Consider the following 24,342-nt stretch of genomic DNA (forward strand, 5'->3'; position numbering starts at 1 on the left):
GGAGGTTCGTCACAGGAAGAGCGACGGACTTCCGGGTTGAAGATAGGGATGATTTACCCTGACCCGGAAGGGAAAAGGACTTGTGGACTGTTGGGCAGAAACACCTCCGGGTCAGGGAGTATAAAAGGACTATGGGAACTCCAAGACAACGAGCTGAGCTGGGTGGAAGGGTGGCAACGCGTCTGGGAGCTGGAGGATTGGTTTATTGTATTATTGTGGTTTATTATATGAGTATTGTGGTAGAGAGTGTGCTTTGTGCACTGTGGCGACAAAATAAAGTCAACTTGAGGACTTTTACCTGGTGTCTGGAGTCGTGGACAGGGGTTCAAGGGAGCGAGAGTGCCCCCTATCGTTCACAACCTCATATAAAAATATAATCATTGTGTTGTGGTTTACTCCTCAAATATCCATCCCCATATCTGAGTATACGAGAAAGTCGAGGGAAGGAGTCCACTCCCGATTTTTTTTTTTCTGGTGTCAACAACTTTCAGAAAATATTGCTATAAATAGACAGTCTGTAGTTATGCTGTCATAAAAAAGATTTAAAGCCGCTGATACTTTAGATTTGTTGCAAGATGAATATTTTGATAATAATGTCAGTGATAGAGATAGTGACAATCAATTGGATGATGGTGAACCTGTAGGCTCTGGTTTTGATGCAGATTGCTGCCCCGAAGGCGTTTCTTCATCACAAGGCGTCCGACTTGTCCCGACTGTCAGGACATTTTGCCACCCACTGAGCACAATCAGTCATCAAGCACCAAACGTGTTCTGTGCAACAAGCGTGCAAAAAACATGTCATATTTGCCGCACATGTTCCTGTAAGCCTTCACTCTGTGAGATGCCATGCTTCTAGGTCTAGTCATTGAAATGGAGACTTTAAGTCAGGTTACTGGTGAAAATAAAGTAATTCACATTCAGTCAGTCCTTTTCTAACCCTCTTAGTCCTGAAGAGGGCCATAGGGGGGTCTGCTGGTGCCTATCTCAGCTAGCATAGGACGCAAGGCAGGAACAAACCCTGGACCCATTGCACGACGAACACACACACCCAAACCACGCACTAGGGCCAATTTAGCATTACCAATCCACAAACCCCAATGTGTCTGTGGACTGTGGGAGGAAACGAACCCAAACACCATGGAAGCATGCAAACTCTACGCAGGGAGGACCTGGATTACGAACCCTGGTCTCCTTAATATGAGGCAGCAGCGCTACCACTGTGCCACCGTGCCACCTAAAGTAATTAACAGTTTCATTTCATTTTTACTGTTGTTACTGTTAATAATGAAACTATTTCTTTCTAACACATTTCATTACATTTTTTACGAGATTTGATAGAATTCATTATTTATCATCTATGCATAGACCCATAATTGCAGTGTCCTGCTAATAAATAATCCAATATGTTACTTACTGGCCATTATAAGTAGGTGGACTTCATTATCCTAGAGGAACATTTGTTTGCAGCAGGATATTACAAAAACATAAGGCATTGTTACCCAGATACAAGAAAATAAGCCAAGACACAAGGGCCCGGCGTAGTCGGCAAGACACTTCCTTAGCCCTCAGGGATACGTGGAACACCATTTCACCTTTATAAGCCCCTCAAAACCAGTTCATTCCCTTCTTCCCTTACTGATTTCCGCGCGTTTCACCGAGCTCAGAGAAATTTGCAAACATCTTCAGGATTTCACTGAACTCGTGGCAAAGTGAACCCCGCAGGGTTCCTAATTAGAACAATCTACACGAGAACAAGCCATTCAGACCAACAAAGCTCACCCATCCCATCTACTTAATTCCTCTAAAGCAGGGCTCTCCAACCTTTTTTCCCTTGAGAGCTACTTTTACAAAATGAAAATGGCCGAGAGCTGCTCCTGTTTTCTAACGTTTATTCTCAAAGTTTATTTCAACCCAAACAAACTGAATACGCTTGTTTTGCCTGAATGTTTACAAAATGTTGGTGTCCACAACTCACGTTTTGCATTAAAACATCAAAAAAAATATTTAGTTCACCTGCAAGTTCATTTTGTATGTCTGTATGAATTTTCTAGTGTATCTCACACTATTGCATTAAAACATGAATGCTGTCAAAACAGAACAATGCAATTCCAAATCCACAAGTCAAGTCAAGTTGGGGAGCATGCACTGGTACAGAGTGTTGCCGCACCCACTCCATGACAAAACAACTCGGGATCCTGGTTGGCAACCCCCTAGGCAGACACGTGGTCCAGTCCCACCCTTCGGAAATGACCCTCAATCTGCCACAGCCAGGTGTTATGTGGGCGACCCCTTGGCCTGGTACAGCCACTCAGGTCCCCAACAATGAGGATCTTACAAGGTGGATCACCATCAGGGAATCACACCACACCACTGATACTCCCTCACAATGCAGGTAATGAGCCTCAGTCAGGACTCCATGAGCAACACAAAGTCAAACCAGCAAGAGACACAATATTGAAGGAGTCCAGTCTTCATCTCAGGTCACTGGATAGCGTCCATGTCTCGCCACCATATAGAAAGACAGGAAGCACCAGGACTCCAAAGACTTGGACCTTCATTCTTTTGCAAAGATATCAGGAGCGCCATACGCCCCTTTCCAGTGACCTCATGACCCCCCATGCTCTCCCAATTCATCTACTGGCTTCATAGGAAGAGTCACCAGAGACATGAATGTCACTGTCAAGGTCAGTAAACCTCTCAATGACGAGGTCGACACTCTCTCCGCAGACAGACACACTGCTGATGGCCGTGCCCAAGATGTCATTAAAGGTCTGGATGTTAATGACAAATCCACAGATATTCCTTATTGTTTTGTTATTTTGTCACATGACACTGTGTCACTTTATTCACAGGTCCAGTTGCATGTGTGATGTGTTTTTTAGTGAGTCAGATGACTAGCACTGCATGGAGTCAACAAGAGAGGCAGGTGTCTGGTGGAGTAGAGCCCCCTTAGGTTCACTCTTATGGAGACATTTCAATGTTCGTCTGTCCGTCTTGTTCTGAACTTTGATTTCATGACATTCATGTCAGACTTACAGAGGTATGGAGACCCAAACAAAGTAGACATTTTCAGAGCTGCTTGGTGAAGATTCTTCTAGTTATCTGGCTCTACTAAGCTCCAGAAATGCTGTTGAGACTTTAACGGCACTTTTGAAGGTTTACTCATATATAATATAGAAAATCCAATGTCTGTCTGCTTTTAATGAGAGAACTACTTAACGGATTTAGATCAGGTTTTTTTCTATAATTTGCTTGACCATTCAGGTTGATTTTGCGACTTCTCTCATTTCTCTGTGTATCCTGCAGTACTGATATATTTGCGCAAATCTGAGAAACACGTAACGGGTCGAGAGGAGGGGCCTTCCTCGCTCACTCGCCAGCTTCGGGCGCGGTCCTAAACTCCGCTTAGCTAGCGAACAAGAGAACAATTGAATTCAACTTTGTTTGATATGTAAAATAAAGTGCTACTTAGGTCCTGATGAGTTTGAGTCCGGATATTCTCTTAAATGTCTGCCACATTGAAAAGAGAGACTGCAATTCAGACTGTGGATCGTGATTTTGTGTTAAAAGGATCGTGATGTGATTTTTTGGAAAGATCACCTACCCCTAATTTGACTAATCAAGTTTTCAAATTCATATTGGATTCATTAACCCTTTGGCGAGCTACTTGGAAAGGGGCTGTGAGGTACCAGTAGCGACGTGTTGGAGACCCCTGCTCTAAAGTAACATCACGTCTAATGTATGGTCCCATTTTTTTTAACCTAACGGATACAATTATTTTTTTCACGTTCTCAGTGAGAAATGTGTATAGTTTTGAGAGTGTACATTATTCTTAAATGTGTCTAATCATTACAGACTATTTTCTTTTACTTCTTTTTAGTTTTTTACGGACATCTTTTAGAAAAGCCATCTGAGTTGTAAGACAGACATAAAAGTTTATTCCTACCATAGATGTGTGTTAAATGCCCTGTTGATTGCATAACAACTGGCTTAAAAAGTTATCAGAAAAGCTGAAAAAGCACCGCACTCTGATTTAATAGGCCAAGAGATCACTTTTACATGGCAGCCACAATGGAAGTTTCACATTAAAAAGAAATGCCAGTAAAAATTAATGTTGCAAAAGAAAAGAAAACCCAGGCTGACCTCTAATGATTCTTTAGGTCATATTCCAACAGCACCAGAATAACAAATCTCAATTTCACACATGGAAAACGCCATCTGCTACAGCTTGTGAAATCATTTTGAGATTTCCTCCACATGGCAATTTGAAAGTGCATCTGAAATATTTTGAAAAGTGAGCACCATTTAAAACGAACAGAAATCACATAAATAATACACGGTTTTGTAAACCTGAGCATGAACCGGTAATAATCAGGAATGTAAACCGGAGAAAACAAGGTGGCCTGTACTTTTGTTTTTTGTTTGTATTACATTTTATTATAGGCCTGAGTATTAACCAATTCTGTTCTTCTCAAGTACACCAAAATAGATAGATAGATAGATAGATAGATAGATAGATAGATAGATAGATAGATAGATAGATAGATAGATAGATAGATAGATAGATAGACTGCCCTGGTTATGTTGGGGGCCACGGGTAAAGGGCTTGGAAGCCCATCCCTGTAGGGACCCGTGGCCACCACCAGATGGTGACCCGGTGCCTGAACAACCCTAGAGGCCAACACTTCTGCCATACCAGGAAGTGCTGGGGGGAAGACAACAGGGACACCCGGACGGCTTCCGGGTGCGCAGCCAGCACTTCCGCCACACTGGGGCGTGTCTGCAGAGGAGTGCCGGGGAGCAGCTGGAGCCCATCCAGGTTTCTATTTAAGGGGCCCCCTCCCTTCAGTCGAGAACGGAAGTCGGGTGGAAGAGAGACGGAGTTGGAGAGAGGAATGGAGGCGGCCAGGAGAAAGGCAGTGGAACTGTGTGGACTGTGGACATTGGGGGATTGGTGCAAGAGGCACTGGGGGTGCACTTAAATACTATTTGTAAATATTGTAAATAAAGGGTGTGTTGGGTGAGATTACGATGTCCGTCTGTCTGTGTCTGTGTCCGGGCCAGCTTCCACAATAGATAGATAGATAGATAGACAGATAGATGTGAAAGGCACTATATGATAGATAGATAGATAGATAGATAGATAGATAGATAGATAGATAGATAGATAGATAGATAGATAGATAGATAGATAGATGTGAAAGGCACCATACAGCTCAGTCCTGAACCCCCACATCCTAGTCAGACCCTTTTCCTTCAGATCTTTTTTAACTTTATTCATCCACCTCTACTTTGGCCTCCTTTGCTTTCTCTCCTGCTGGACTGCCATTCCCATCACTCGGTCGGTCACATCTTCATTGTTTTTCCTCATCACATGTCCATACCCCCTCAACCTACTTTCCTGTACTTTCTTTCCCATTTTTTTTCTCTCATTTAATAGTCTGTCCTTTCTTGTAACTCCTCAAATCCATCTCAACATCTTTATTTCTGCCACATCCACCTTCATCTCCTGTGCTCCCTTTCCTCTTCATGTCTCAGCCCCATATATCATTGCTGGTCTTATGACTGTCTTACAAACTTGAACTTTAACCTTCACTCTAATTCCTCAATCACTCAGTACTCTATGGATTATCTCTGCATCTAATTTTCCATCTTGGGCTACCACTGATCTTAGATATTTAAACTTCTTCACTCTTTTCAGTAGCTCTCCCTGAAGACTAACTTCTGAATCCTGATCATCGTTAACCTTCAGATACAGTAATCCCTCCTCGATCACGGGGGTTGCATTCCAGACATGTGATAGATGAAAATCCGCGAAGTAGAAACTATATGTTTGTGTGGTTATGTTTATATATTTTAAGCCCTTATAAACTCTCCCACACTGTTAACATTATTAGAGCCCTCTAGACATGAAATAACACCCTTTAGTCAAAAGTTTAAACTGTGCTCCATGACAAGACTGAGATGACAGTTCTTTCTCACAATTAAAAGAATGCAAATATATCTTCTCTTTAAAGGAGTGCGCGCATCAGGAGCAGAGAATTTCAGAGAGAGAGAGAGTGCTCGCAAAGAAAAGCAAACAATCAAAAAATCAATACGTGTGCTTTTAAGATTGCAGAAGCACCGCAATAAAGCGGCATTTTTTAGAGGAGCGTCAGTATCTTCTAAGCAAACAGCCTCTGTGCAAACAGCCCCTCTGCTCACATCTCCTCCGTCAGGCACAGAGAACGTCAGAGAGAGAGAGAGAGAGAGCAAGATTAAAGCAAACAATCAAAAAATCAATACGTGTGCTTTTGTGCTTTTAAGTAAGTATTCTTAGTGGAGCGTCCGTATCTGTGCAAACAACACCTCTGCTCACACTCCTTCCGTCAGGCGCAGAGAATGTCAGAGAGGGTGAGAGAGAGGCAGAGACAAGCAAACAATCGAGCACCGCGTGGGAAGCATATCTTATAGCATTGAGGAGTTTTAGTTAATATGTAATACATGATCTGATTGAGTAGCTTCTAAGCCATCAGCCAATAGCGTCCCTTGTATGAAATCAACTGGGCAAGCAAACTGAGTAAGCATGTACCATAAATTAAAAGACCCATTGTCCGCAGAAATCCGCGAACCAGCGAAAAATCCGTGATATATATTTAGACATGCTTACATTTTAAATCCGCGATAGAGTGAAGCCGCGAAAGTCGAAGCGTGATATAGCGAGGGATTACTGTATTCTGTCTTGTTCCTATTTATCTTCAGTGTTCTATCTTCCAAAGCTCTTCTCCATTCTTCCATCTTCGTCTCCACTTACTTTTTACTGGTGCTACACCACACAATGCCATGACCACAAAGCCTTCACTGGCCAATTTGGTCTTTTATCCCACAACTCAACATACCTATAACCAGATCAAAGAGATCAGCACTTCAAGAAGATCCCTGGTGCAAACCTCCTCTAGCTGGGATTTCGTCTGTTAACTTAACCCAAGTTCTCACTCTCTCCTACATATCCTGGACAGTCCTCACATGTATCTCTGTCCTCCTTTCTCTCTCATGCACCTCCAGACCTCTTGATGTGGCACCTTCTTCAAATCAATAAACAACCATAGCCAAACCTCTTTGTTTTATGTCTTTCATCTCTATGAGCCATCTCAATGCAAAGACTGCATCGGTTGTTCCCCTCCCTGGCATAAAACCAAACTGCTTCTCCTCCATGGTGGTCTCTTCCCTAAGTCTTCTGTCTATAGTGATTAGTGATTAAGTGATTGGCAGTAATGGATATAATGAGGTTATTAGAAATAGGCTTGACGCATTAGGATTAAAAGTCAAGACAGAGGTAAAGAAATTAGGGGTAACTATTGACTCTGACCTGAATTTTAAATCACATATTAATCAGATTACAAGAACAGCATTTTTTTCACTTAAGAAATATAGCAAAAGTTAGACCTCTTATAACATTGTAAGATGCTGAGAAATGAGTTCATGCTTTTGTTTTCAGTCGACTAAATTAGTGTAACGCACTCCTCCCAGGACCAACAAAAAAAGACATCAATCGGTTACAATGAGTGCAGAATGGAGCTGCTAGAATCCTAACTAGGAAAAGAAAATCTGAGCACATCACCCCAGTCTGAGCATCACTACACTGGTTACCTGTGTCATTTAGAATTGACATTAAAATACTGCTTATGGTTTACAAAGCCTTCAATAATCTCCTCCATCTTATATCTCAGAATGTCTGTCACCTTACACTCCAAATCGTAACCTTAGATCTTCAAATGAGTGTCTGCTTATTATTCTGAGAGCTGAACTTAAAAGAAGTGGTGAGGCGGCCTTCTGCTGTTATGCACCTCAGATCTGGAATAGCTGACCGATAGAAAGTCACCGGGCTGATACGGTGGAGCACTTTAAAACACTGCTGAAAACACATTACTTTAACATGGCCTTCTCATAACTTCATCTTAATTAATTCCTGATGCTCTGTATATTCAATTAATTATCATTATTATTCATGGTGGCTCCAAAATCCGTACTAACCCCTACTCTCCCTTCTGTTCTTTTTCCAGTTTTCTGTGGTGTTGTGATCTGTGCCACCACCACCTGATCAAAGCACCATGATGTCCCTACATTGATTGATTAAAATCCAGAAGTCCACATGACCGTCATCATCAAGTTCTTCCATGAGAACCCTGAATACCATGAGGACTGATTGAGGTCGCTGATGTTAGGTAGAATGCCTAGAGGGAGCTGGGTGGTCTCATGGCCTTTGAACCCCTGCAGATTTTATTTTTTTCTCCACTCGTCTGTCCTCCCTGGCCATTGGACTTTACTTTTATTCTATATTAATTAGTATTCCCTTATTTTAATTCTTATTTATTTGGTCTTTTTTGCTCTTTCTTCATTTTGTAAAGCACTTTGAGCTACATCATCTGTATGAAAATGTGCTATAGAAATAAATGTTGCCGTATAAACCTTCCCCATAATTTGATGGTTTGTGACATCAGCTTTATCCCTCTGTAATTTCCACAATCCTGAATATCAGCCGTTCTCCTTCTAAAAGGATACAATCCCACCGTTCCTCCACTCCTCTGCTATTGTCTCCTGTTCATAGATCTTCTCCATTAGTCGCCACAACTCTCTCTTCTAAATAAATTACTATTATAAATTATTATTCTAAGTAAGAATATTAAATATGAAATGTATTTTATAGAAATATAAGATAAAAATGTGAATAATTGGTTAATAATCGTCAAATGAAATTGGAAAGAATGACCTTCTAGTTTAACTAGAAGATTATTGAACTATTCCATATTATGTTATACCAACTGAAATACCCAGCGTTGCCATGGAGGAAAACAAAGTGTTTTGTTTGTTTTTTTTCATTGTTTGAGAAAAATATAATAAAAAAAACAACTTTAAAAATAAAGACAACTTAAGAAACAATGAAGACTCACTAACGTGCTCGTCTTGCGGTCTTACATGTATATTATCATCCAGTTGACGCTCGGAACCGGCCAACTCTATTTAATTTCAAAAGCAGCAGGCGGGTGCGGTGGGGTTCAAACATAAAGAATGCTGGCAGTCACCTCCAGTTTGCCCTCTGGTGGTCATTCCAACAACAACAACAACATTTATCTATATAGCACATTTTCATACACTCAGTAGCTCAAAGTGCTTTACATAATAAAGAATAGAAAAATAAAAGACACAATAAGAAAACAAAATAAGTCAACATTAATTAACATAGAATAAGAGTAAGGTCCAATGGCCAGGGGGGGGGAGAAAAAACAAAAAAAAAAACTCCAGACGACTGGAGAAATAAATAAAATCTGTAGGGATTCCAGACCACGAGACCGCCCAGTCCCCTCTGTCAACTCCAAGTGTCAACTGGATGATAACATGCATAGAAGGCCACAAGATAAGATCACCCCCATCCTACCCAGAAGGGAGTGTGTTAGGGCTGATTTCACACTACAGTATTTTTAGTCGACCAATGAGAAACGTGTGTACCAAGTTTCATGAAAATCGCTCCAACCGTTCAGAAGTGATGCTGGACCATACATACATACACACATACATTGACTTATATATATATATATATAGTGGTTATGTGTAATTATTTAATTGGCCTTAATTGGTAATTATTGAGCTGTTATTGGATGGCTATAAGTAATTTTGGAATCAGAGGTCAAACAACACACTTTCTACAGTAGGTATCTTTGGATTCCCAAAACTCACAGAACGGCGTTTAACGCTAACATGTGGGATGTCTGCTTTCTTAAAATGGAGCAGCTTTGACATGACATTAATTCCATTTCCAGACTGACACAATGGCCGCAGATATGCATTTATCATTTGTAGCCGATGTTTGCTACCTCTCCTTGTAGAAAACCACACGTTCGACTCTGTTAGGGTGAAGAGAGTAACAGCGTCTGGAGATTGATGGGTGTCCTTGAACTACCAAGTAGGACGTGTTTGCTTTTATTGACGGCTATGGCTGAACACCTGCTCTGTAAAACGGTTGGCTAAAGAGGGAAAAAGGGACGGGTTTAATGCACATCAAAATGGAACCTTTTTCTTTGTTCATTTGTTGGTACAGTCATTTCTGTTAGTATTTTATTATGTATAAAATGTATTATTACTCTGTTCTGCAAAACAATATTTTTAGGCTCCTGTCAAAAGATTTGAGGTGCTCGTTATAGACTTGTGGGTACCAAACCCAAATCTGGCAACAAAATTACACATTCAGTTTAAAATGAAAAAAATATCTATATATATTTTAGAGATAAAAATAATAATGCAGGTTGAGTACACCAAATCCAAAATTCGTCAGACCAGAAATATTTTGGATATTTTCAGATTTTGGAATATTTGCATATTGTCAAACATATGAGCTAGGGATGTGTCACTTGGGATTTACTTTCCATCTTACTTTATGGGGAAGGATTTGAATGTAACACTGCCAGTAACCCGATTTCTGTTCGCCCTCAAATGGAGGAGCACGACCCAGAGGAGCCGTGATGTCACTTCCACCCAAACCAACCAACACTCCACCCCTTCTGCTTTATTCTCTCTAGGTAAAGTCACCTGACCATCAGAACCCTGTCACACCTGACTATGGACTCATAAAGAGAGAGGACCGCTCTGGTACCGAGACCAAGTGCATGCCATACTGACGTCATTTCAAATACCTTACTTTTTTGTTTCTCTGTATTTCATTACCATCCAACCCATGCCCTGCCCCAGCTCTTCCCCTGTTTACCTTTGTCACATATGTGCGTCAGCGTCTTGAGGCATGCAGTATCACCCCAAAGCGAGAGGGGGTGCTGTCCCTAACTTTGTCACCTGTTTCTGCTACCACGGAGAAGCCAATAAAATGTCTGAGTGTTGAAAATTGACTGAGAGTAATTGGCCCCGTCCCTTCGGAGGGAATTCCTATAAAGCCGCCCTTCCCAGGAGGAAGGCATTTGACTTGGACCAGAGCTAACCGCAAGACAAAACTCCACAGACAAGAAAGAAGCAACGTTCACTTTAAAGAGAGAGGCAACTGCCTGTGTTTTCAGTATGAAGAGCTTTGGTGTGTCATTTCATTGTTGGTGTGAAAGAATTAAGCGGGACAACTCATTTGGTGTCCAAATATTTCTTCCTTGGTCCTGGGTTTCAATGCCATTCGACCACATCTTGTCTCTTTTTACAATACACATAATGAGATATCTTTGGGACACCCTTGATCGAGTGTGAAAATTTAGAGAAACCAGCTAAATGACGACTGAAGTGCATAATAATTTAGGAGGAGTGAACATGGTCAGCAACAATACTCAGGTAGGCTGTGGCATTTAAATGATGCTCAGTTGGCACCAAGGGGCCCAAAGTATGCCAAGAAAATATCCCCCACACCATTACGCCAACACCACCAGGCTAAACCGTGCTTTCATGTTGTTGATGCCAAATTCTGACCCTACAGTCCAAATGTGGAAGCAGAAATTGAGACTCATCAGACCAGGCAATGTTTTTCCAATCTTCTGTTGTCCAGTTTTGATGAGCCCATGTGAATTTTCTACCATGTTCCTGGCTAAGGCAGGGGATTCTCTGTCTTTCTTCTTGAGCTTCTGAGCACCTTGTCCTATTCCAGCCAGGACACCAACCCAGAAGCACAGTCCTTTACAATTCATATAAGATTAGAACAGGACTTCTTGTCAACATGTGTGATAAAACAAATGTTTTACCTTAGGTACATACACTCACCTAAAGGATTATTAGGAACACCTGTTCAATTTCTCATTAATGCAATTATCTAATCAGCCAATCACATGGCAGTTGCTTCAATGCATTTAGGGGTGTGGGCCTGGTCAAGACAATCTCCTGAACTCCAAACTGAATGTCAGAATGGCAAAGAAAGGTGATTTAAGCAATTTTGAGCGTGGCATGGTTGTTGGTGCCAGACGGGCTGGTCTGAGTATTTCACAATCTGCTCAGTTACTGGGATTTTCACGCACAGCCATTTCTAGGGTTTACAAAGAATGGTGTGAAAAGGGAAAAACATCCAGTATGCGGCAGTCCTGTGGGCAAAAATGCCTTGTTGATGCTAGAGGTCAGAGGAGAATGGGCCGACTGATTCAAGCTGATAGAAGAGCAACTTTGACTGAAATAACCACTCGTTACAACCGAGGTATGCAGTAAAGCATTTGTGAAGCCACAACACGCACAACCTTGAGGCGGATGGGCTACAACAGCAGAAGACCCCACCGGGTACCACTCATCTCCACTACAAATAGGAAAAAGAGGCTACAATTTGCACGAGCTCACCAAAATTGGACAGTTGAAGACTGGAAAAATGTTGCCGGGTCTGATGAGTCTCGATTTCTGTTGAGACATTCAAATGGTAGAGTCAGAATTTGGCGTAAACAGAATGAGAACATGGATCCATCATGCCTTGTTACCACTGTGCAGGCTGGTGGTGGTGGTGTAATGGTGTGGGGGATGTTTTCTTGGCACACTTTAGGCCCCTTAGTGCCAATTGGGCATCGTTTAAATGCCACAGGCTACCTAAGCATTGTTTCTGACCATGTCCATCCCTTCATGACCACCATGTACCCATCCTCTGATGACTACTTCCAGCAGGATAATGCACCATGTCACAAAGCTCGAATCATTTCAAATTGGTTTCTTGAACATGACAATGAGTTCACTGTAATAATATGGCCCCCACAGTCACCAGATCTCAACCCAATAGAGCATCTTTGGGATGTGGTGGAACGGGAGCTTCATGCCCTGGATGTGCATCCCACAAATCTCCATCAACTGCAAGATGCTATCCTATCAATATGGGCCAACATTTCTAAAGAATGCTTTCAGCACCTTGTTGAATCAATGCCACGTAGAATTAAGGCAGTTCTGAAGGCGAAAGGGGCTCAAACACCGTATTAGTATGGTGGTCCTAATAATACTTTAGGTGAGTGTAGATGACATTCTTATAATCTGGACCGCAAGGGAAAAAGACCTTCCATAGGAATTACAATTCATTCCACCCCATCATAAAACTTAAATTTAATTATTCACAAACAGAAATCAACTTTCTGGGCACTACCATTCGCATAAAGGACGGTACCCTTATGACCTCTATTTTTCACAAACCAACAGACAGACGGACATATCTAAGAAATAACAGTTTACACCCAAAGCATATACGGAACTCTATCATCTACAGCCAGGCAATACATTACAATCGTATTTGCTCAGACCCAATATTAGGAGTCGCAGTGGACTGGTCAGCAGTGTGCAGAAGCCATTAAGAAGGCTTATAGGTGGTTATGTTACATAGCACAATGTAGCCCAAAGTCCAAGGAGGTTATACTTAAGCTTTATAACGCGGTGCACTGTGGGCAGTTTTAGGATGACATAGCTGTACTAGACAAAGTCTAGAGAAGAACATTTAGGCTGATTCAGGGACTAAAAGGTACAATCTTTGAGGAATAATTAAATTAAATGAACCGTTTCAGTTTAAGCAAACAGACATTAAGAGATGACGTGATCAAAGTGCCTACAGTTATGGAAAGAATTGGTCCAATCACTCAAGACCTAACCCAAACAAACTGCACACATCTGAAAACATTAAGCTGCCTTCAGATAGACAGGTATAAGAAGAACTGTGTAATCGATAGATACAGTTGCACCCAAAATTGTTCAAATGCCATTGTAAATTAAGTTTATTGGCAAAATTTAAAAACTTTCAGCTGTTTGCAATGAACAAATCAAGCAAGAACAATTTAAATAGTCCGACACGACTAATATTACAAGTGGTTTCTCAACATAAAATGCCACTTTTAATGACTACCACAGTCTCACAATTATTGAACCCCCCTGAACAGAATCCCCTATAGAAGCTCACATTTGTAAATCAGGTGTAACCTCAAACTCACCTGATTCAACTAACCACTGGCCTCATTAGTTACCTCAGGTATGCTTGATATACGACTGGCCTAGGTAGGCTGACCACATTACAAGTATGAAGAGGAAGTGTTACTTTTGAATACTTCTGAAACTTGAAATTACACCTTATGAGACGGACTTAGGAGTCGCAGTGGACTGGTCATTAACACCAGAATTACAAAAGCCTACAAAAAAACTCATAATCCCAGCCCATCTTAAATCTGTTTGCACCTCTCCATCAGCGTCTTTTGTGTTGTAAATGTATCGATCAGCACAAGCAGCCTACTATCACATCCCCCTCCCAGCATCGCAGTTCAATTTGCAAAGAATGTTCTCAGTGCTCAGTGTTTATCTTGGAGTGAAGTACTTGTTATACAGGGTAAATAATAAATCATCATTTGGAATACATGCATTTCATGTGTGTTCCGTGTCTACAACAATCTATGTAAACACATCGTTAAAACAGAAACGTTTTTCATGTTTTAGTAATAAATGACAAAATGGAGACATGACGTGTATAATGTGTGAAGCCTGAAGTCCAAATATCAAATAAGCACTTTCACAAAAGGTACATGTATAACAAAACAACTGCGCTTTTATTCAAGAATATAACCAAAGAAAAAGAAAGCAGGTTATGGAAGGCTGTTTATATGACAGCTTGCGTGGTGCAATGTTAAGAAGTGCTGACTACCAATCAAGAAGTCACAGGTTTGATACCGGCTGCTTCCCAAATTTGCCGTTTTGAGTAGTAAGCTGCTCTTATTGTTAATATTACGCAATAAAAACATACATTTGATTTGTGTCTGTAATAGCCGGTGTAAATTTATAGTACTTGTCAAAGTTAGCGGGTTTTTTTTTCCAGTTTTATTCTCTCACTCGCATTCTAGTGGCAGAGCGACGGGCACTGAGCAGGCTCCTGTCAATCATGGAGAATCCACTGCATCCACTGAACAGGATCATCTCCAGACAGAGGAGCAGCTTCAGTGACAGACTGCTGTCACCGTCCTGCTCCACTGACAGACTGAGGAGATCGTTCAGACCCCACACGATGCGGCTCTTCAATTCCACCCGGGGGTGGGGGGCTTCGGGGGCAAAACGTTAATATTATACAAAGTTATTGTATGTTTTTACCTGCATTTTTATTACTCTTTAATTTAATATTGTTTTTTGTATCAGTATGCGGCTGCTGGATTATGTGAATTTCCACTTGGGATTAATAAAGTATCTATCTATCTATCTATCTATCTATCTTATCATATAGTGCCTTTCCTATCTATCTCTTATTATATAGTGCCTTTCCTATCTATCTATCTATCTATCTATCTTATTATATAGTGCCTTTCCTATCTATCTATCTATCCTATCTATCTATCTATCTATCTATCTATCTATCTATCCAGTGTTAATAAGGCTAAAAGGTGGTTAAGTTACATAGCACAATGTAGCACAAAGTCCAAGGAGGTTATACTTAAGCTTTGTAAAACACTAGTGAGGTCTCAATAGCAGTGCTAGACAATGTCCAGTGAAGAACAGCTAGGCTGATTCAGGGACTAAGAGGTATGATCTTTGAGGAATAATGAAATTAAATTACCATAGATACTCGCGGATAAGTTCTCCCACAGATAAATCAGGAGTTGAATTTACCGTATAATTTTATAATGTCGAATGTGTAAAACTCACGCTATTGGTCCAAGAGATTATGATATGCTAACACCCACCTGAGACAGTAACCACGGAGCACACAACCTTTTTTATCTACATGGGTGAGGCAATGCGCTGTATCACCTTGTGTTCCTAACCTCTCTCTCTGTCTGTTGTGTCGACGTGACCACACAGTAATACCCAAACTATTCTGAAGCGACGTTTGCACTGTTTTGTGTTTTTTGTGTCTCACACCCTCATACACCTTTATCGTAAGAGCATCCCTTATCTACGAAAGAGCGTTCGATCAGAAGAAAATATGAAGCTGGTTTTAAATTAAAAGTCGTTAAAGTGGTAAAAAAAATTAGTAACTGTGCGACTGCAACAACCTTCGATGCGCCTGAGAAACTGATGTGAGATTGGAGGAGGCAAGAAGATGTTAAAAAAAAAAAGTGTCATATTTTTGAGCGGGCGTATAAGTCGGGGTCTGATTTTATGATCGACTTATACGTGAGTATATACGGTAACTATTTCAGTTTAAGCAAACAGAGATTAAGAGACTGCGGTGGGTTGGCACCCTGCCCAGGATTGGTTCCTGCCTTGTGCCCTGTGTTGGCTGGGATTGGCTCCAGCAGACCCCCGTGACCCTGTATTCGGATTCAGCGGGTTAGAAAATGGATGGATGGATGGATGGAGATTAAGAGATGACATGATCAAAGTGCTTAAAGTTATGGAAAGAATTGGTCCAATCACTCAAGACCTAACCCTATTTATTAGATCTTTATCTTGTCTTTTTATCTTCCATATTGAACTGTGTTTTTATGGATCACACATATTCCTCACTTGACGACCTACCTGTTTACCGACTGCGTGGGCTTACCAACCAGCTAAGAAATGGCAGTGTGGTGTCTCAGTGTAAAGCATCTCATCTTGCAACAGTCTCAGTCTCATTCAGTATTTATCCAGACATGAGTGTTAAATTTGCGCGTCCGCACTTTCCAAGCCCACCACACTGTATTTAATTTTTTTCTGCCCAGTCAGTGTCCTACTACTGCCGCACGCCCGTCCCGTGATCCGCCTTGCTGAGTCTGCTGTGCCACAGGAGGTGCAGACAGAGGTCCTCCTGCAGCTACAATGAGTCTGTGATTATGGAAAAGAGAATAAGAGGGAGAACAAGATCTCCATGAGAGGAGTCTGCCATGATGCGTCTCAATTCAGCCTGCAGCTGACGAATCTTCAGTGTGCACAGGGGTCTCCAGATGAGCTGTGCCGCGCCACACTGCTTCTTCTTTTGCTGCTGCTGCACCCTTGTCCTTTCTGTTCACTCGAAATGAATGCCCCAAGAATGGAGGGGCACACAGCACAGATTCTGCTAGTGGCTCCTCACTTATTGACCAATTTGCTTAATGACTTAGTCGGAAGAACAGAAGTCGGTGCTTAAGTGAGGAGTGTCTGTATTTATGACTGAAGGTTTTTGCACTGCCATTGTTTGACTTAACCTAAATGTTGCAAGGCCCTGGGCACAATGGGCACTGGCTGGGGGGGCCCACGATGTTTCTGATGCCTACATTTGTTTTTGTTTTGCTATTAAAAATGGGGGTCCCAGTCTAGTACTTTGCCCGGGAGCCTATGATGGCAGTAAGATGGCCCTGGCACTGACGCTGATAACTGTTGTGGTGTCCTCACTCGCCCAAGTCCATCCTCAGTTGTGGCTGTAGATGTCCTGGGAGACAGAAGAGTCCCCGGGCTGCGGGCATCCGGGGCATCACAACCATTGAAAAGGAAAACTAAAATTCTGTGACCTGCTTACAGTCAGAAGCCCCCTGCACACACGGTAGCCCTTCACAGCATCCATTATGCTTTGGAAAAGAGAGGGCAACGCAATCTTCCAAAAAGTGTGCCAGCACCCATTTGTATGTACAAATGTACTGCATTTTGTCAGAACAAAAAAAAAAAAAAGAAAAATCATTTGTTGCTAAACTTGCAGTGTTCTAATGCTTGAGAGTCTTGTCATTTGACAGATATCCCCTTTGAACTGGCAAAGACGCAGATGAAGGAAGCGAAATACGTTGCTTAAAAGCACAGAACCTGGAATATGAATGTTTGCAAAACTGTAGCTGTGCAAATCTGTAAGCAAAGGGAATGCAAAGCGTGCTCTGTTTTATTTTTTGCTTTCTGTCTTTTCACCCCATTCTGTATTTCCTCCTGTTTTCCCTTGTGTTCTTGCATTATTGATAACCAGCCTGAAATGTTGACTAGTTACTCTACGCCGCTCTGTCTGTCAAAAACAAGAGAAAACAAGGCCTCGCCGTTTCAAAATATTGTGAATTAGAAAAGTAATATTTGAACCAACATCTCAGCCCTTCTTCGGTTGCCAGGCAATGGGTAGCAAATTATTCATGCATTCAAATACATTGCACTGAGATCAATTATACAAATTAAAGTATGAATGAAACAGTTCTGGGACCGGGCTGGTCTCAAAGGAGCTGATTCAGTGGTAGTTAACTGTAATTGTTTTAATAGAAGGACTGTCTATGAGAATTCCTGGTCACCAGCCGTGGGGAAACGAACAAGGACAAATTAGGAGCTTTCAAAACGCTAGTCTGAACAAGGATAACGTAATTTCAAGAAGACTTTAAAGAGAGTAAAAAAATATCAGAAATTCATTCTGACTTGATTTAACGTCTGAGTTCAGCCAGCTATTTATTAAGGCCCAGACCCCATGATGAAAAGCTGTGATTTCAGGCCTCTCTATAGATACTGGAGGGCGTGAGATAGAAGAATAAGACCCCAAATGCTTTTGTAATGGTTTCCTTTCAAGCTTTTTTTTCCAGTTAGTTTTTTTTTTTTGTCAACCGAATGGGCATGGTGAGCATCTTACAGGGTCCGGTGTAAGTTAAAAAGAAAACAGGGGCTGCATGGTCAGTAGCACAGTTTTCCACCCCTGGTCCGAGGCTCAAGGGAAATCTGTCCACAGACCAATGATGTCACTTCTGCTCTGCCCACTGGCTCCACCCCTTCCAGTTGATGACGCATTAAAGAGAGTACCAACAGGAAATCAGTTTCATTTCACCAGGAGATATTCCAGGGATGACAGCTGCGTCCCTTCTCCAAAAGAGTCCAGCATAGACCACCAAAGCCTTGCTTCATTGAGGAGGCAAACAAATTGCACACATCCAAAAAGGTTTAGCTGCAGAGAGATAGATAGACACGAAAGGCACTATATAATAGATAGATAGATAGGAAAGGCACTATATAATAGATAGATAGATAGATAGATAGAAAGGCACTATAGATAGATAGATAGATAGATAGATAGATAGATAGATAGATAGATATTTTTTATTTTTAAAAACAAACTTTATTGACAAAAACATCAAATATACAACTTACACATTATTATAAATATATTTACATGTTCATTTTTTTTTTTTTTTTTGAAAAAACACAATTGAACCAAACAAACCCCCTAAAAAACAAACCGCAGTTCCTCATTATCACAGTCACACAGCACACTATTCACACACCATATTGTTTTAAACTTGTCCATATTCTTTGTGGATTTGTAAAAATTAAAATCAATCAAAATGCGACTCAGGCACAGTATTTTAAAAAACACAATCGGATCTTGTAAACCATTCCCTTCAATTTTGTGCTTTCTCGTTTTCCAAATAGCTAATTTACTTTGCCCCATAATAAAGTTTGCCAAATTCACATTATCTGTGTTTCTTTTAGTTTTTTTAAAACCAAACAGAAAGCCCACCCTAGTGTACACCATTTCCAATCCCCCAACAAGCCTCTCTAGTAAATTAAACAAAGGCTCAAGCCTTGGACAAAACATAAAACAGTGAAACACGGTCTCTCTTTCCCCACAGAAACAACAACAGTCAGACACCCCAGGTATAATAATTGACAAGAAGGAGTTCACAGCTAAGATCCCATGTAAGACCCTCCACTGTAAATCACCCACCCTACTGGTCAATGGTGGCTTGTATAGCGACCTCCAGGCTGGCTCTGAGAATTCTGTGCAGTCCATCTTTCTCCTCCATGGAGTGTCTGTTATCGTCCTCAGGGAGTCTCGATGTCTCACTTTTACGCACAGCCAGTACAATTGTTTCCTGTAGCCGTTGGCAAAGGCAGGTCCATCAGCCTCTCCACCGAAAGAAATTTGCTCTGCTCCGCCGTTGTCCAGTCACCCCCGGGAGATACCAAAAGTGTAGGAAAATCAGGATCCTCAGGTGGATGAGTCCGTTCATTGAACATGTTCTCAGGAGTGCTGAGCTCTCAGATGACAGTGAAGCCTTCACTTGTGTTAAAAAGGTCTGCACCACTCTCACTGACCGCACTCCAATTTGGTGTGCAATTTCATTTGCGTTCTTCCAACAAAACTTCTCACAGTCAATAACATGTTTTAGTTTTGTGCACACTCCATTTTTAAGATGATTAATGAAAGTTTGAGACAGTCCCACTGAACTACTGTACTTCACATTATTAACAATGGGCTCTTCCAAAACCCAGAACAATGACAGGCTGTCCTCATCCCCTTTAATTGTCACCATCTGCCAGGCTTTAAAAGACTCTTATAAAAGTCCGGTATGTCCGACATATCAAATTTATTCACCTGGCACAGCAGCAGAGTTTTTCCAAATTTCAGGTTTTCAATGTGGTCAAAAAACGTTGTGCCAAATCCATCCACGGCTGATGCTCAGAAGGATACAACAATTTCTGTAAAGTCTGTAGCCGAAATGCAGCAACTCTCCCGAACACATCTATAATGCCTTGCCCACCTTCATCCAGTGGCTGAAACAGGACACTTCTCCTAAGCCAATGCAGGCCATCCCAAAAAAAGTTGATTAAAACTTCCTGAATATTTTGAAGCAGCTGTGCAGGAGGCTCTAAACAAATGCATTTATGCCACAGTCCTGAGGCTATGAGGTTGTTAATGATGAGCATCCTGCCTCTGTAGGATAACTGAGGTAGAATCCACCTCCACCGAGCAAGCCGATCCTTCACCTTCTGCAGTACTCCATCCCAGTTCTTTCGTATGAAGTGTTCATCCCCAAGAAACACTCCTAAATATAACAATCCTTCAGAGGACCACTGCAGGTCACCAACCAGTTGTGGTGGTTTTAAACCAGTCCAGTTGCCCAGTAAGATAGCACTGCTCTTTCCCCAGTTTATTTTAGCTGATGAAACAATTTCAAAAGATCTCTGGCATTGAAGCAAAATGTCAACGTCCTCCTGATTTTTAATGACGATGATGATGTCATCAGCGTATGCTGAAACCTTAACAGGCTCCGCAGTGCAACATGGAATTGATAGACCAGTCAACACTCCTCTCAGTTTAACCAGAAAAGGTTCTAAGGCCAACACGTAGAGCATTCCAGACAAAGGGCACCCCTGCCTGACTCCTCTTCTGACATCAAAAGGTTCGCACAAACCACCATTGACCTTAACTACACCAGAAATGTCACTATACAATAGCTGAATATATTTAACAAAACGGTCCCCAAACCCAAAAGCCTGCATGACTCCCATAAAATGAATGTCTGACCCTGTCAAAGGCCTTCTCTTGATCTAAAGAAATAAGACCAATTGGAAAGTTAAAGAGTTTGGATACTGCAAAAATATCTCGAATTAAGAAAATATTATTAAAAATCATTCTATGAGGGACACAATAGCTCTGATCAGGATGCACCACCTGAGCTAAAACAGTTCGCAATCTGTTAGCTAGCACCTTTGACAGGATTTTGTAATCAGCACAAAGGAGGGACACAGGCCGCCAGTTTTTGAGATTTTGTAGGTCACCTTTTTTGGCAGTAGTGTTATTCCGCCCTGCGGCAACTCTGAGGTAACACACCCATTTTAATACTGTAGAGGAATACCTCCAATACATCAGGACCAATAATATCCCAGAAGTCTTTATAAAATTCCACTGGAATGCCATCAATGCCTGGGACTTTTCCATTATTCAATTCATTCAGTGCATCAGTGAGCTCTCCTAAGCACAACTCCTTCTCCAGCTCTTCGGAGTCTGCATCACGAAGGTGCGGTAAATCCTTCAAGAAGGTCTGCTGTTCCTCAGCCTCACCTTCCTCTGTTGCAAAAAGAGTCTCATAAAACCTCCGGACCGCCCGCCTTATCTCACCCGGGTCCTGAGTCTCCTCACCGTTATCCTGTCTTATGCAATGTAAGACCTTATGTTGAGAGTTCTTTTCTCAAGTCCAAAAATACTGGGTTGGTGCATCCATGTCAGTTATCTGTTGGAATCGCGCCTCACTAGAGCCCCCGAGCCCTTGTTTCCAATAAGTGGGCAAGGCCCTTCTTTTTAACCCCAAGAGTTTCCAACAATTTGACATCTGGACCCTGCTGTAGAAGCTGCTGAATCTGAATGATTTCAGTTTCTAACATTGCCATGTCAGACTGTAGTGACTTAGTGACATTTCTGGTGTACTCCTGACATAATAAACGAATGTGGGTCTTCCCAACCTCCCACCACTGTTGTAAACTGGTGAACTCCTTCTTCATGAGTCTCCAACTTGCCCAAAAAAATTTAAATAAGTCTTTAAAACTTTGGTCTTGAAGGAGGAGCGTATTAAAATGCCAGTAGGCACTACGGGGCTTATAATCAGTTAGGATCACAGAACAAGACACCAAACTGTGATCTGAGAACCCTGCAGGGGTAATGTGACCGTTTTTAAATAAACCAATATGGTGCTTGAAACAATAAAGACGATCAAGCCTCGCCATTGAAATAATCCCCCCATTCATCCTCCCCCATGTATATTGTCTGGTGCCCCCATTTTTATTTCGCCACACATCTTCCAGTCCCATCTCGCTCACAACTCTCTCTAATTCCTGGGCTGAGCGTGTGTGAGGCTCCAGCCCGTTATTTCTGTCTTTTGGAGTATCAAGGGTGCAGTTAAAATCCCCACCTAGAACTAGGACTTCATTTGTAGAACATTGTGTCAGCACACCCTCCAACTTCTTAAAAAGCGATTTTCTCATTCCCATCGTTGGTATACATTAATAAAAGTAAAAGAACTGCCTTGAAGTTTGACGCGCACTTTGAGCAGCCTCCCCTTCACTATTTCTTCAACATCACAAAGAACTACGTGAACATTCTTAGAAAACAAAATGGCTACTCCAGCACTAATATTTGTACCGTTACTGTAATAAATGTCCCCTTTCCAATCCCTACTCCACTCCCATTGATTTGCTGTCTATATGGGTTTCCTGTACAAAGGTAACTTTTAAGTCTTTTTGCTTTATGAATTCAAACAAAGCTAGCCTCTTATTATTATTTCTTCCACCATTAATATTTAAGCTTCCTACATTAAAGCAAGCCATGTTAAATGAAAATATAAAAATATTCAAAATAAACCACAGATCCCAGAATATACAGGATCTTGGAAATGGTGCAGTTGCCCTCTCCATTACTGCTTATTTAGTTTGAACTGTTTCTTCAGTCTGCTTGACAGATTCTTTAATCTGAGAAGCTCTTTATCAGTGAACAAGACAGAAGAGGACTTTTCTTTTCTTAGGCTTTGTATTGAAGAGATAAAAAGTTGCACATCAGGAAAGTAATCGGTCACATCTACACCCCTTCTGCCCTCAGTTTCCGTCACAAATGTTCTGATACTTTGAGCACTGTAACCCCTCTACCTTTACATTCTTGTAGGTCAGACACAGTTGAACTATCCGACATTTCCCCCTCCGCCTCCTCGTCTCCCTCACTCAGCCCAGCCGCGTTTTCACTGTCTGCCTCAGCTAGGGCCGCGTACCTGCCCTGCGTAACCGGTGGGGCTGCAGCGGGACCCTCGCCTTCCTCAGCAGCACAAGCCGTAACATTACTGCGTTTTCGCGCGATTCCTTCCTCCTCCCCAGCTTGTCTTTTTTTAGCAGGCCGTTTAAACCCATCGTATGGCTCAGGTGCGTTATCATCGCCTTCCTCCATTTCAATCTCTCCCCACACACTTCCCTGTGCTGTAGCAGAATCTTCTGCTGCATTTTCATTCCGATGTCCCCATCGATGCTGGTCTGTGCATTTCCCCATCAAGCAACTCATCTCCCTTATTTAAAGGTTCAGAAACATTTACACTCTCCTCGGGGCGCTTCCTCTGGTGTCTTTGTGTTTTCATTACCATTAAGCTGTAAAGGCCGATCTTGTAAATCGTCATTAGTGGCATGCAGGTTATCACGAACAACTGCTTTGTTCACTTTCACTGGACAATTTTTAACTAAATGCCCCTCACTTCCACACCCAAAACATTTCATTTCATCCGAACTCAGAAAAATCACATAATCGAAACCATCAATCTTAAACCTCATAGCAACATTTAAACTTTCATCCATTTTGTTGAGCACCATGTAAACTTGTCTCCTAAAAGACATTACATGTTTTAACTCCGGCGACTTGCACCCCAAAGGAATATAGCGGATTTTTGAAACTAAACGACCGTGACGTACTAATTCTTTTCTATAGTCTCATTCCTCAAAAATGGGGGGGCATTCGATAACGTTACTTTACGTGCTGGCGCCGCCAACGGAGACACCTGCACGAACGAGCCATCGATCACTACACCCTTTTCTACAATTGTCTGCACCAGATCGACAGAACTCAAAAATAATACGATTGCGCCGTTCATTCGCGAGGCGGACTTAATGTTCTCACAACCGATCACATTGCCTACCGCCAACACCGCACTTTCTAAGGGGAAAAAAACATCACAGAGAAGTTTTATCCCATGGCGGCTCAATCGTTCTAAATTCGCAGCCATTATGGCTGCTGTGGCC

This window comes from Polypterus senegalus, chromosome 13 (genome assembly GCF_016835505.1).
Source record: "Polypterus senegalus isolate Bchr_013 chromosome 13, ASM1683550v1, whole genome shotgun sequence".
In the NCBI taxonomy this organism is placed as follows: Eukaryota; Metazoa; Chordata; class Cladistia; order Polypteriformes; family Polypteridae; genus Polypterus; species Polypterus senegalus.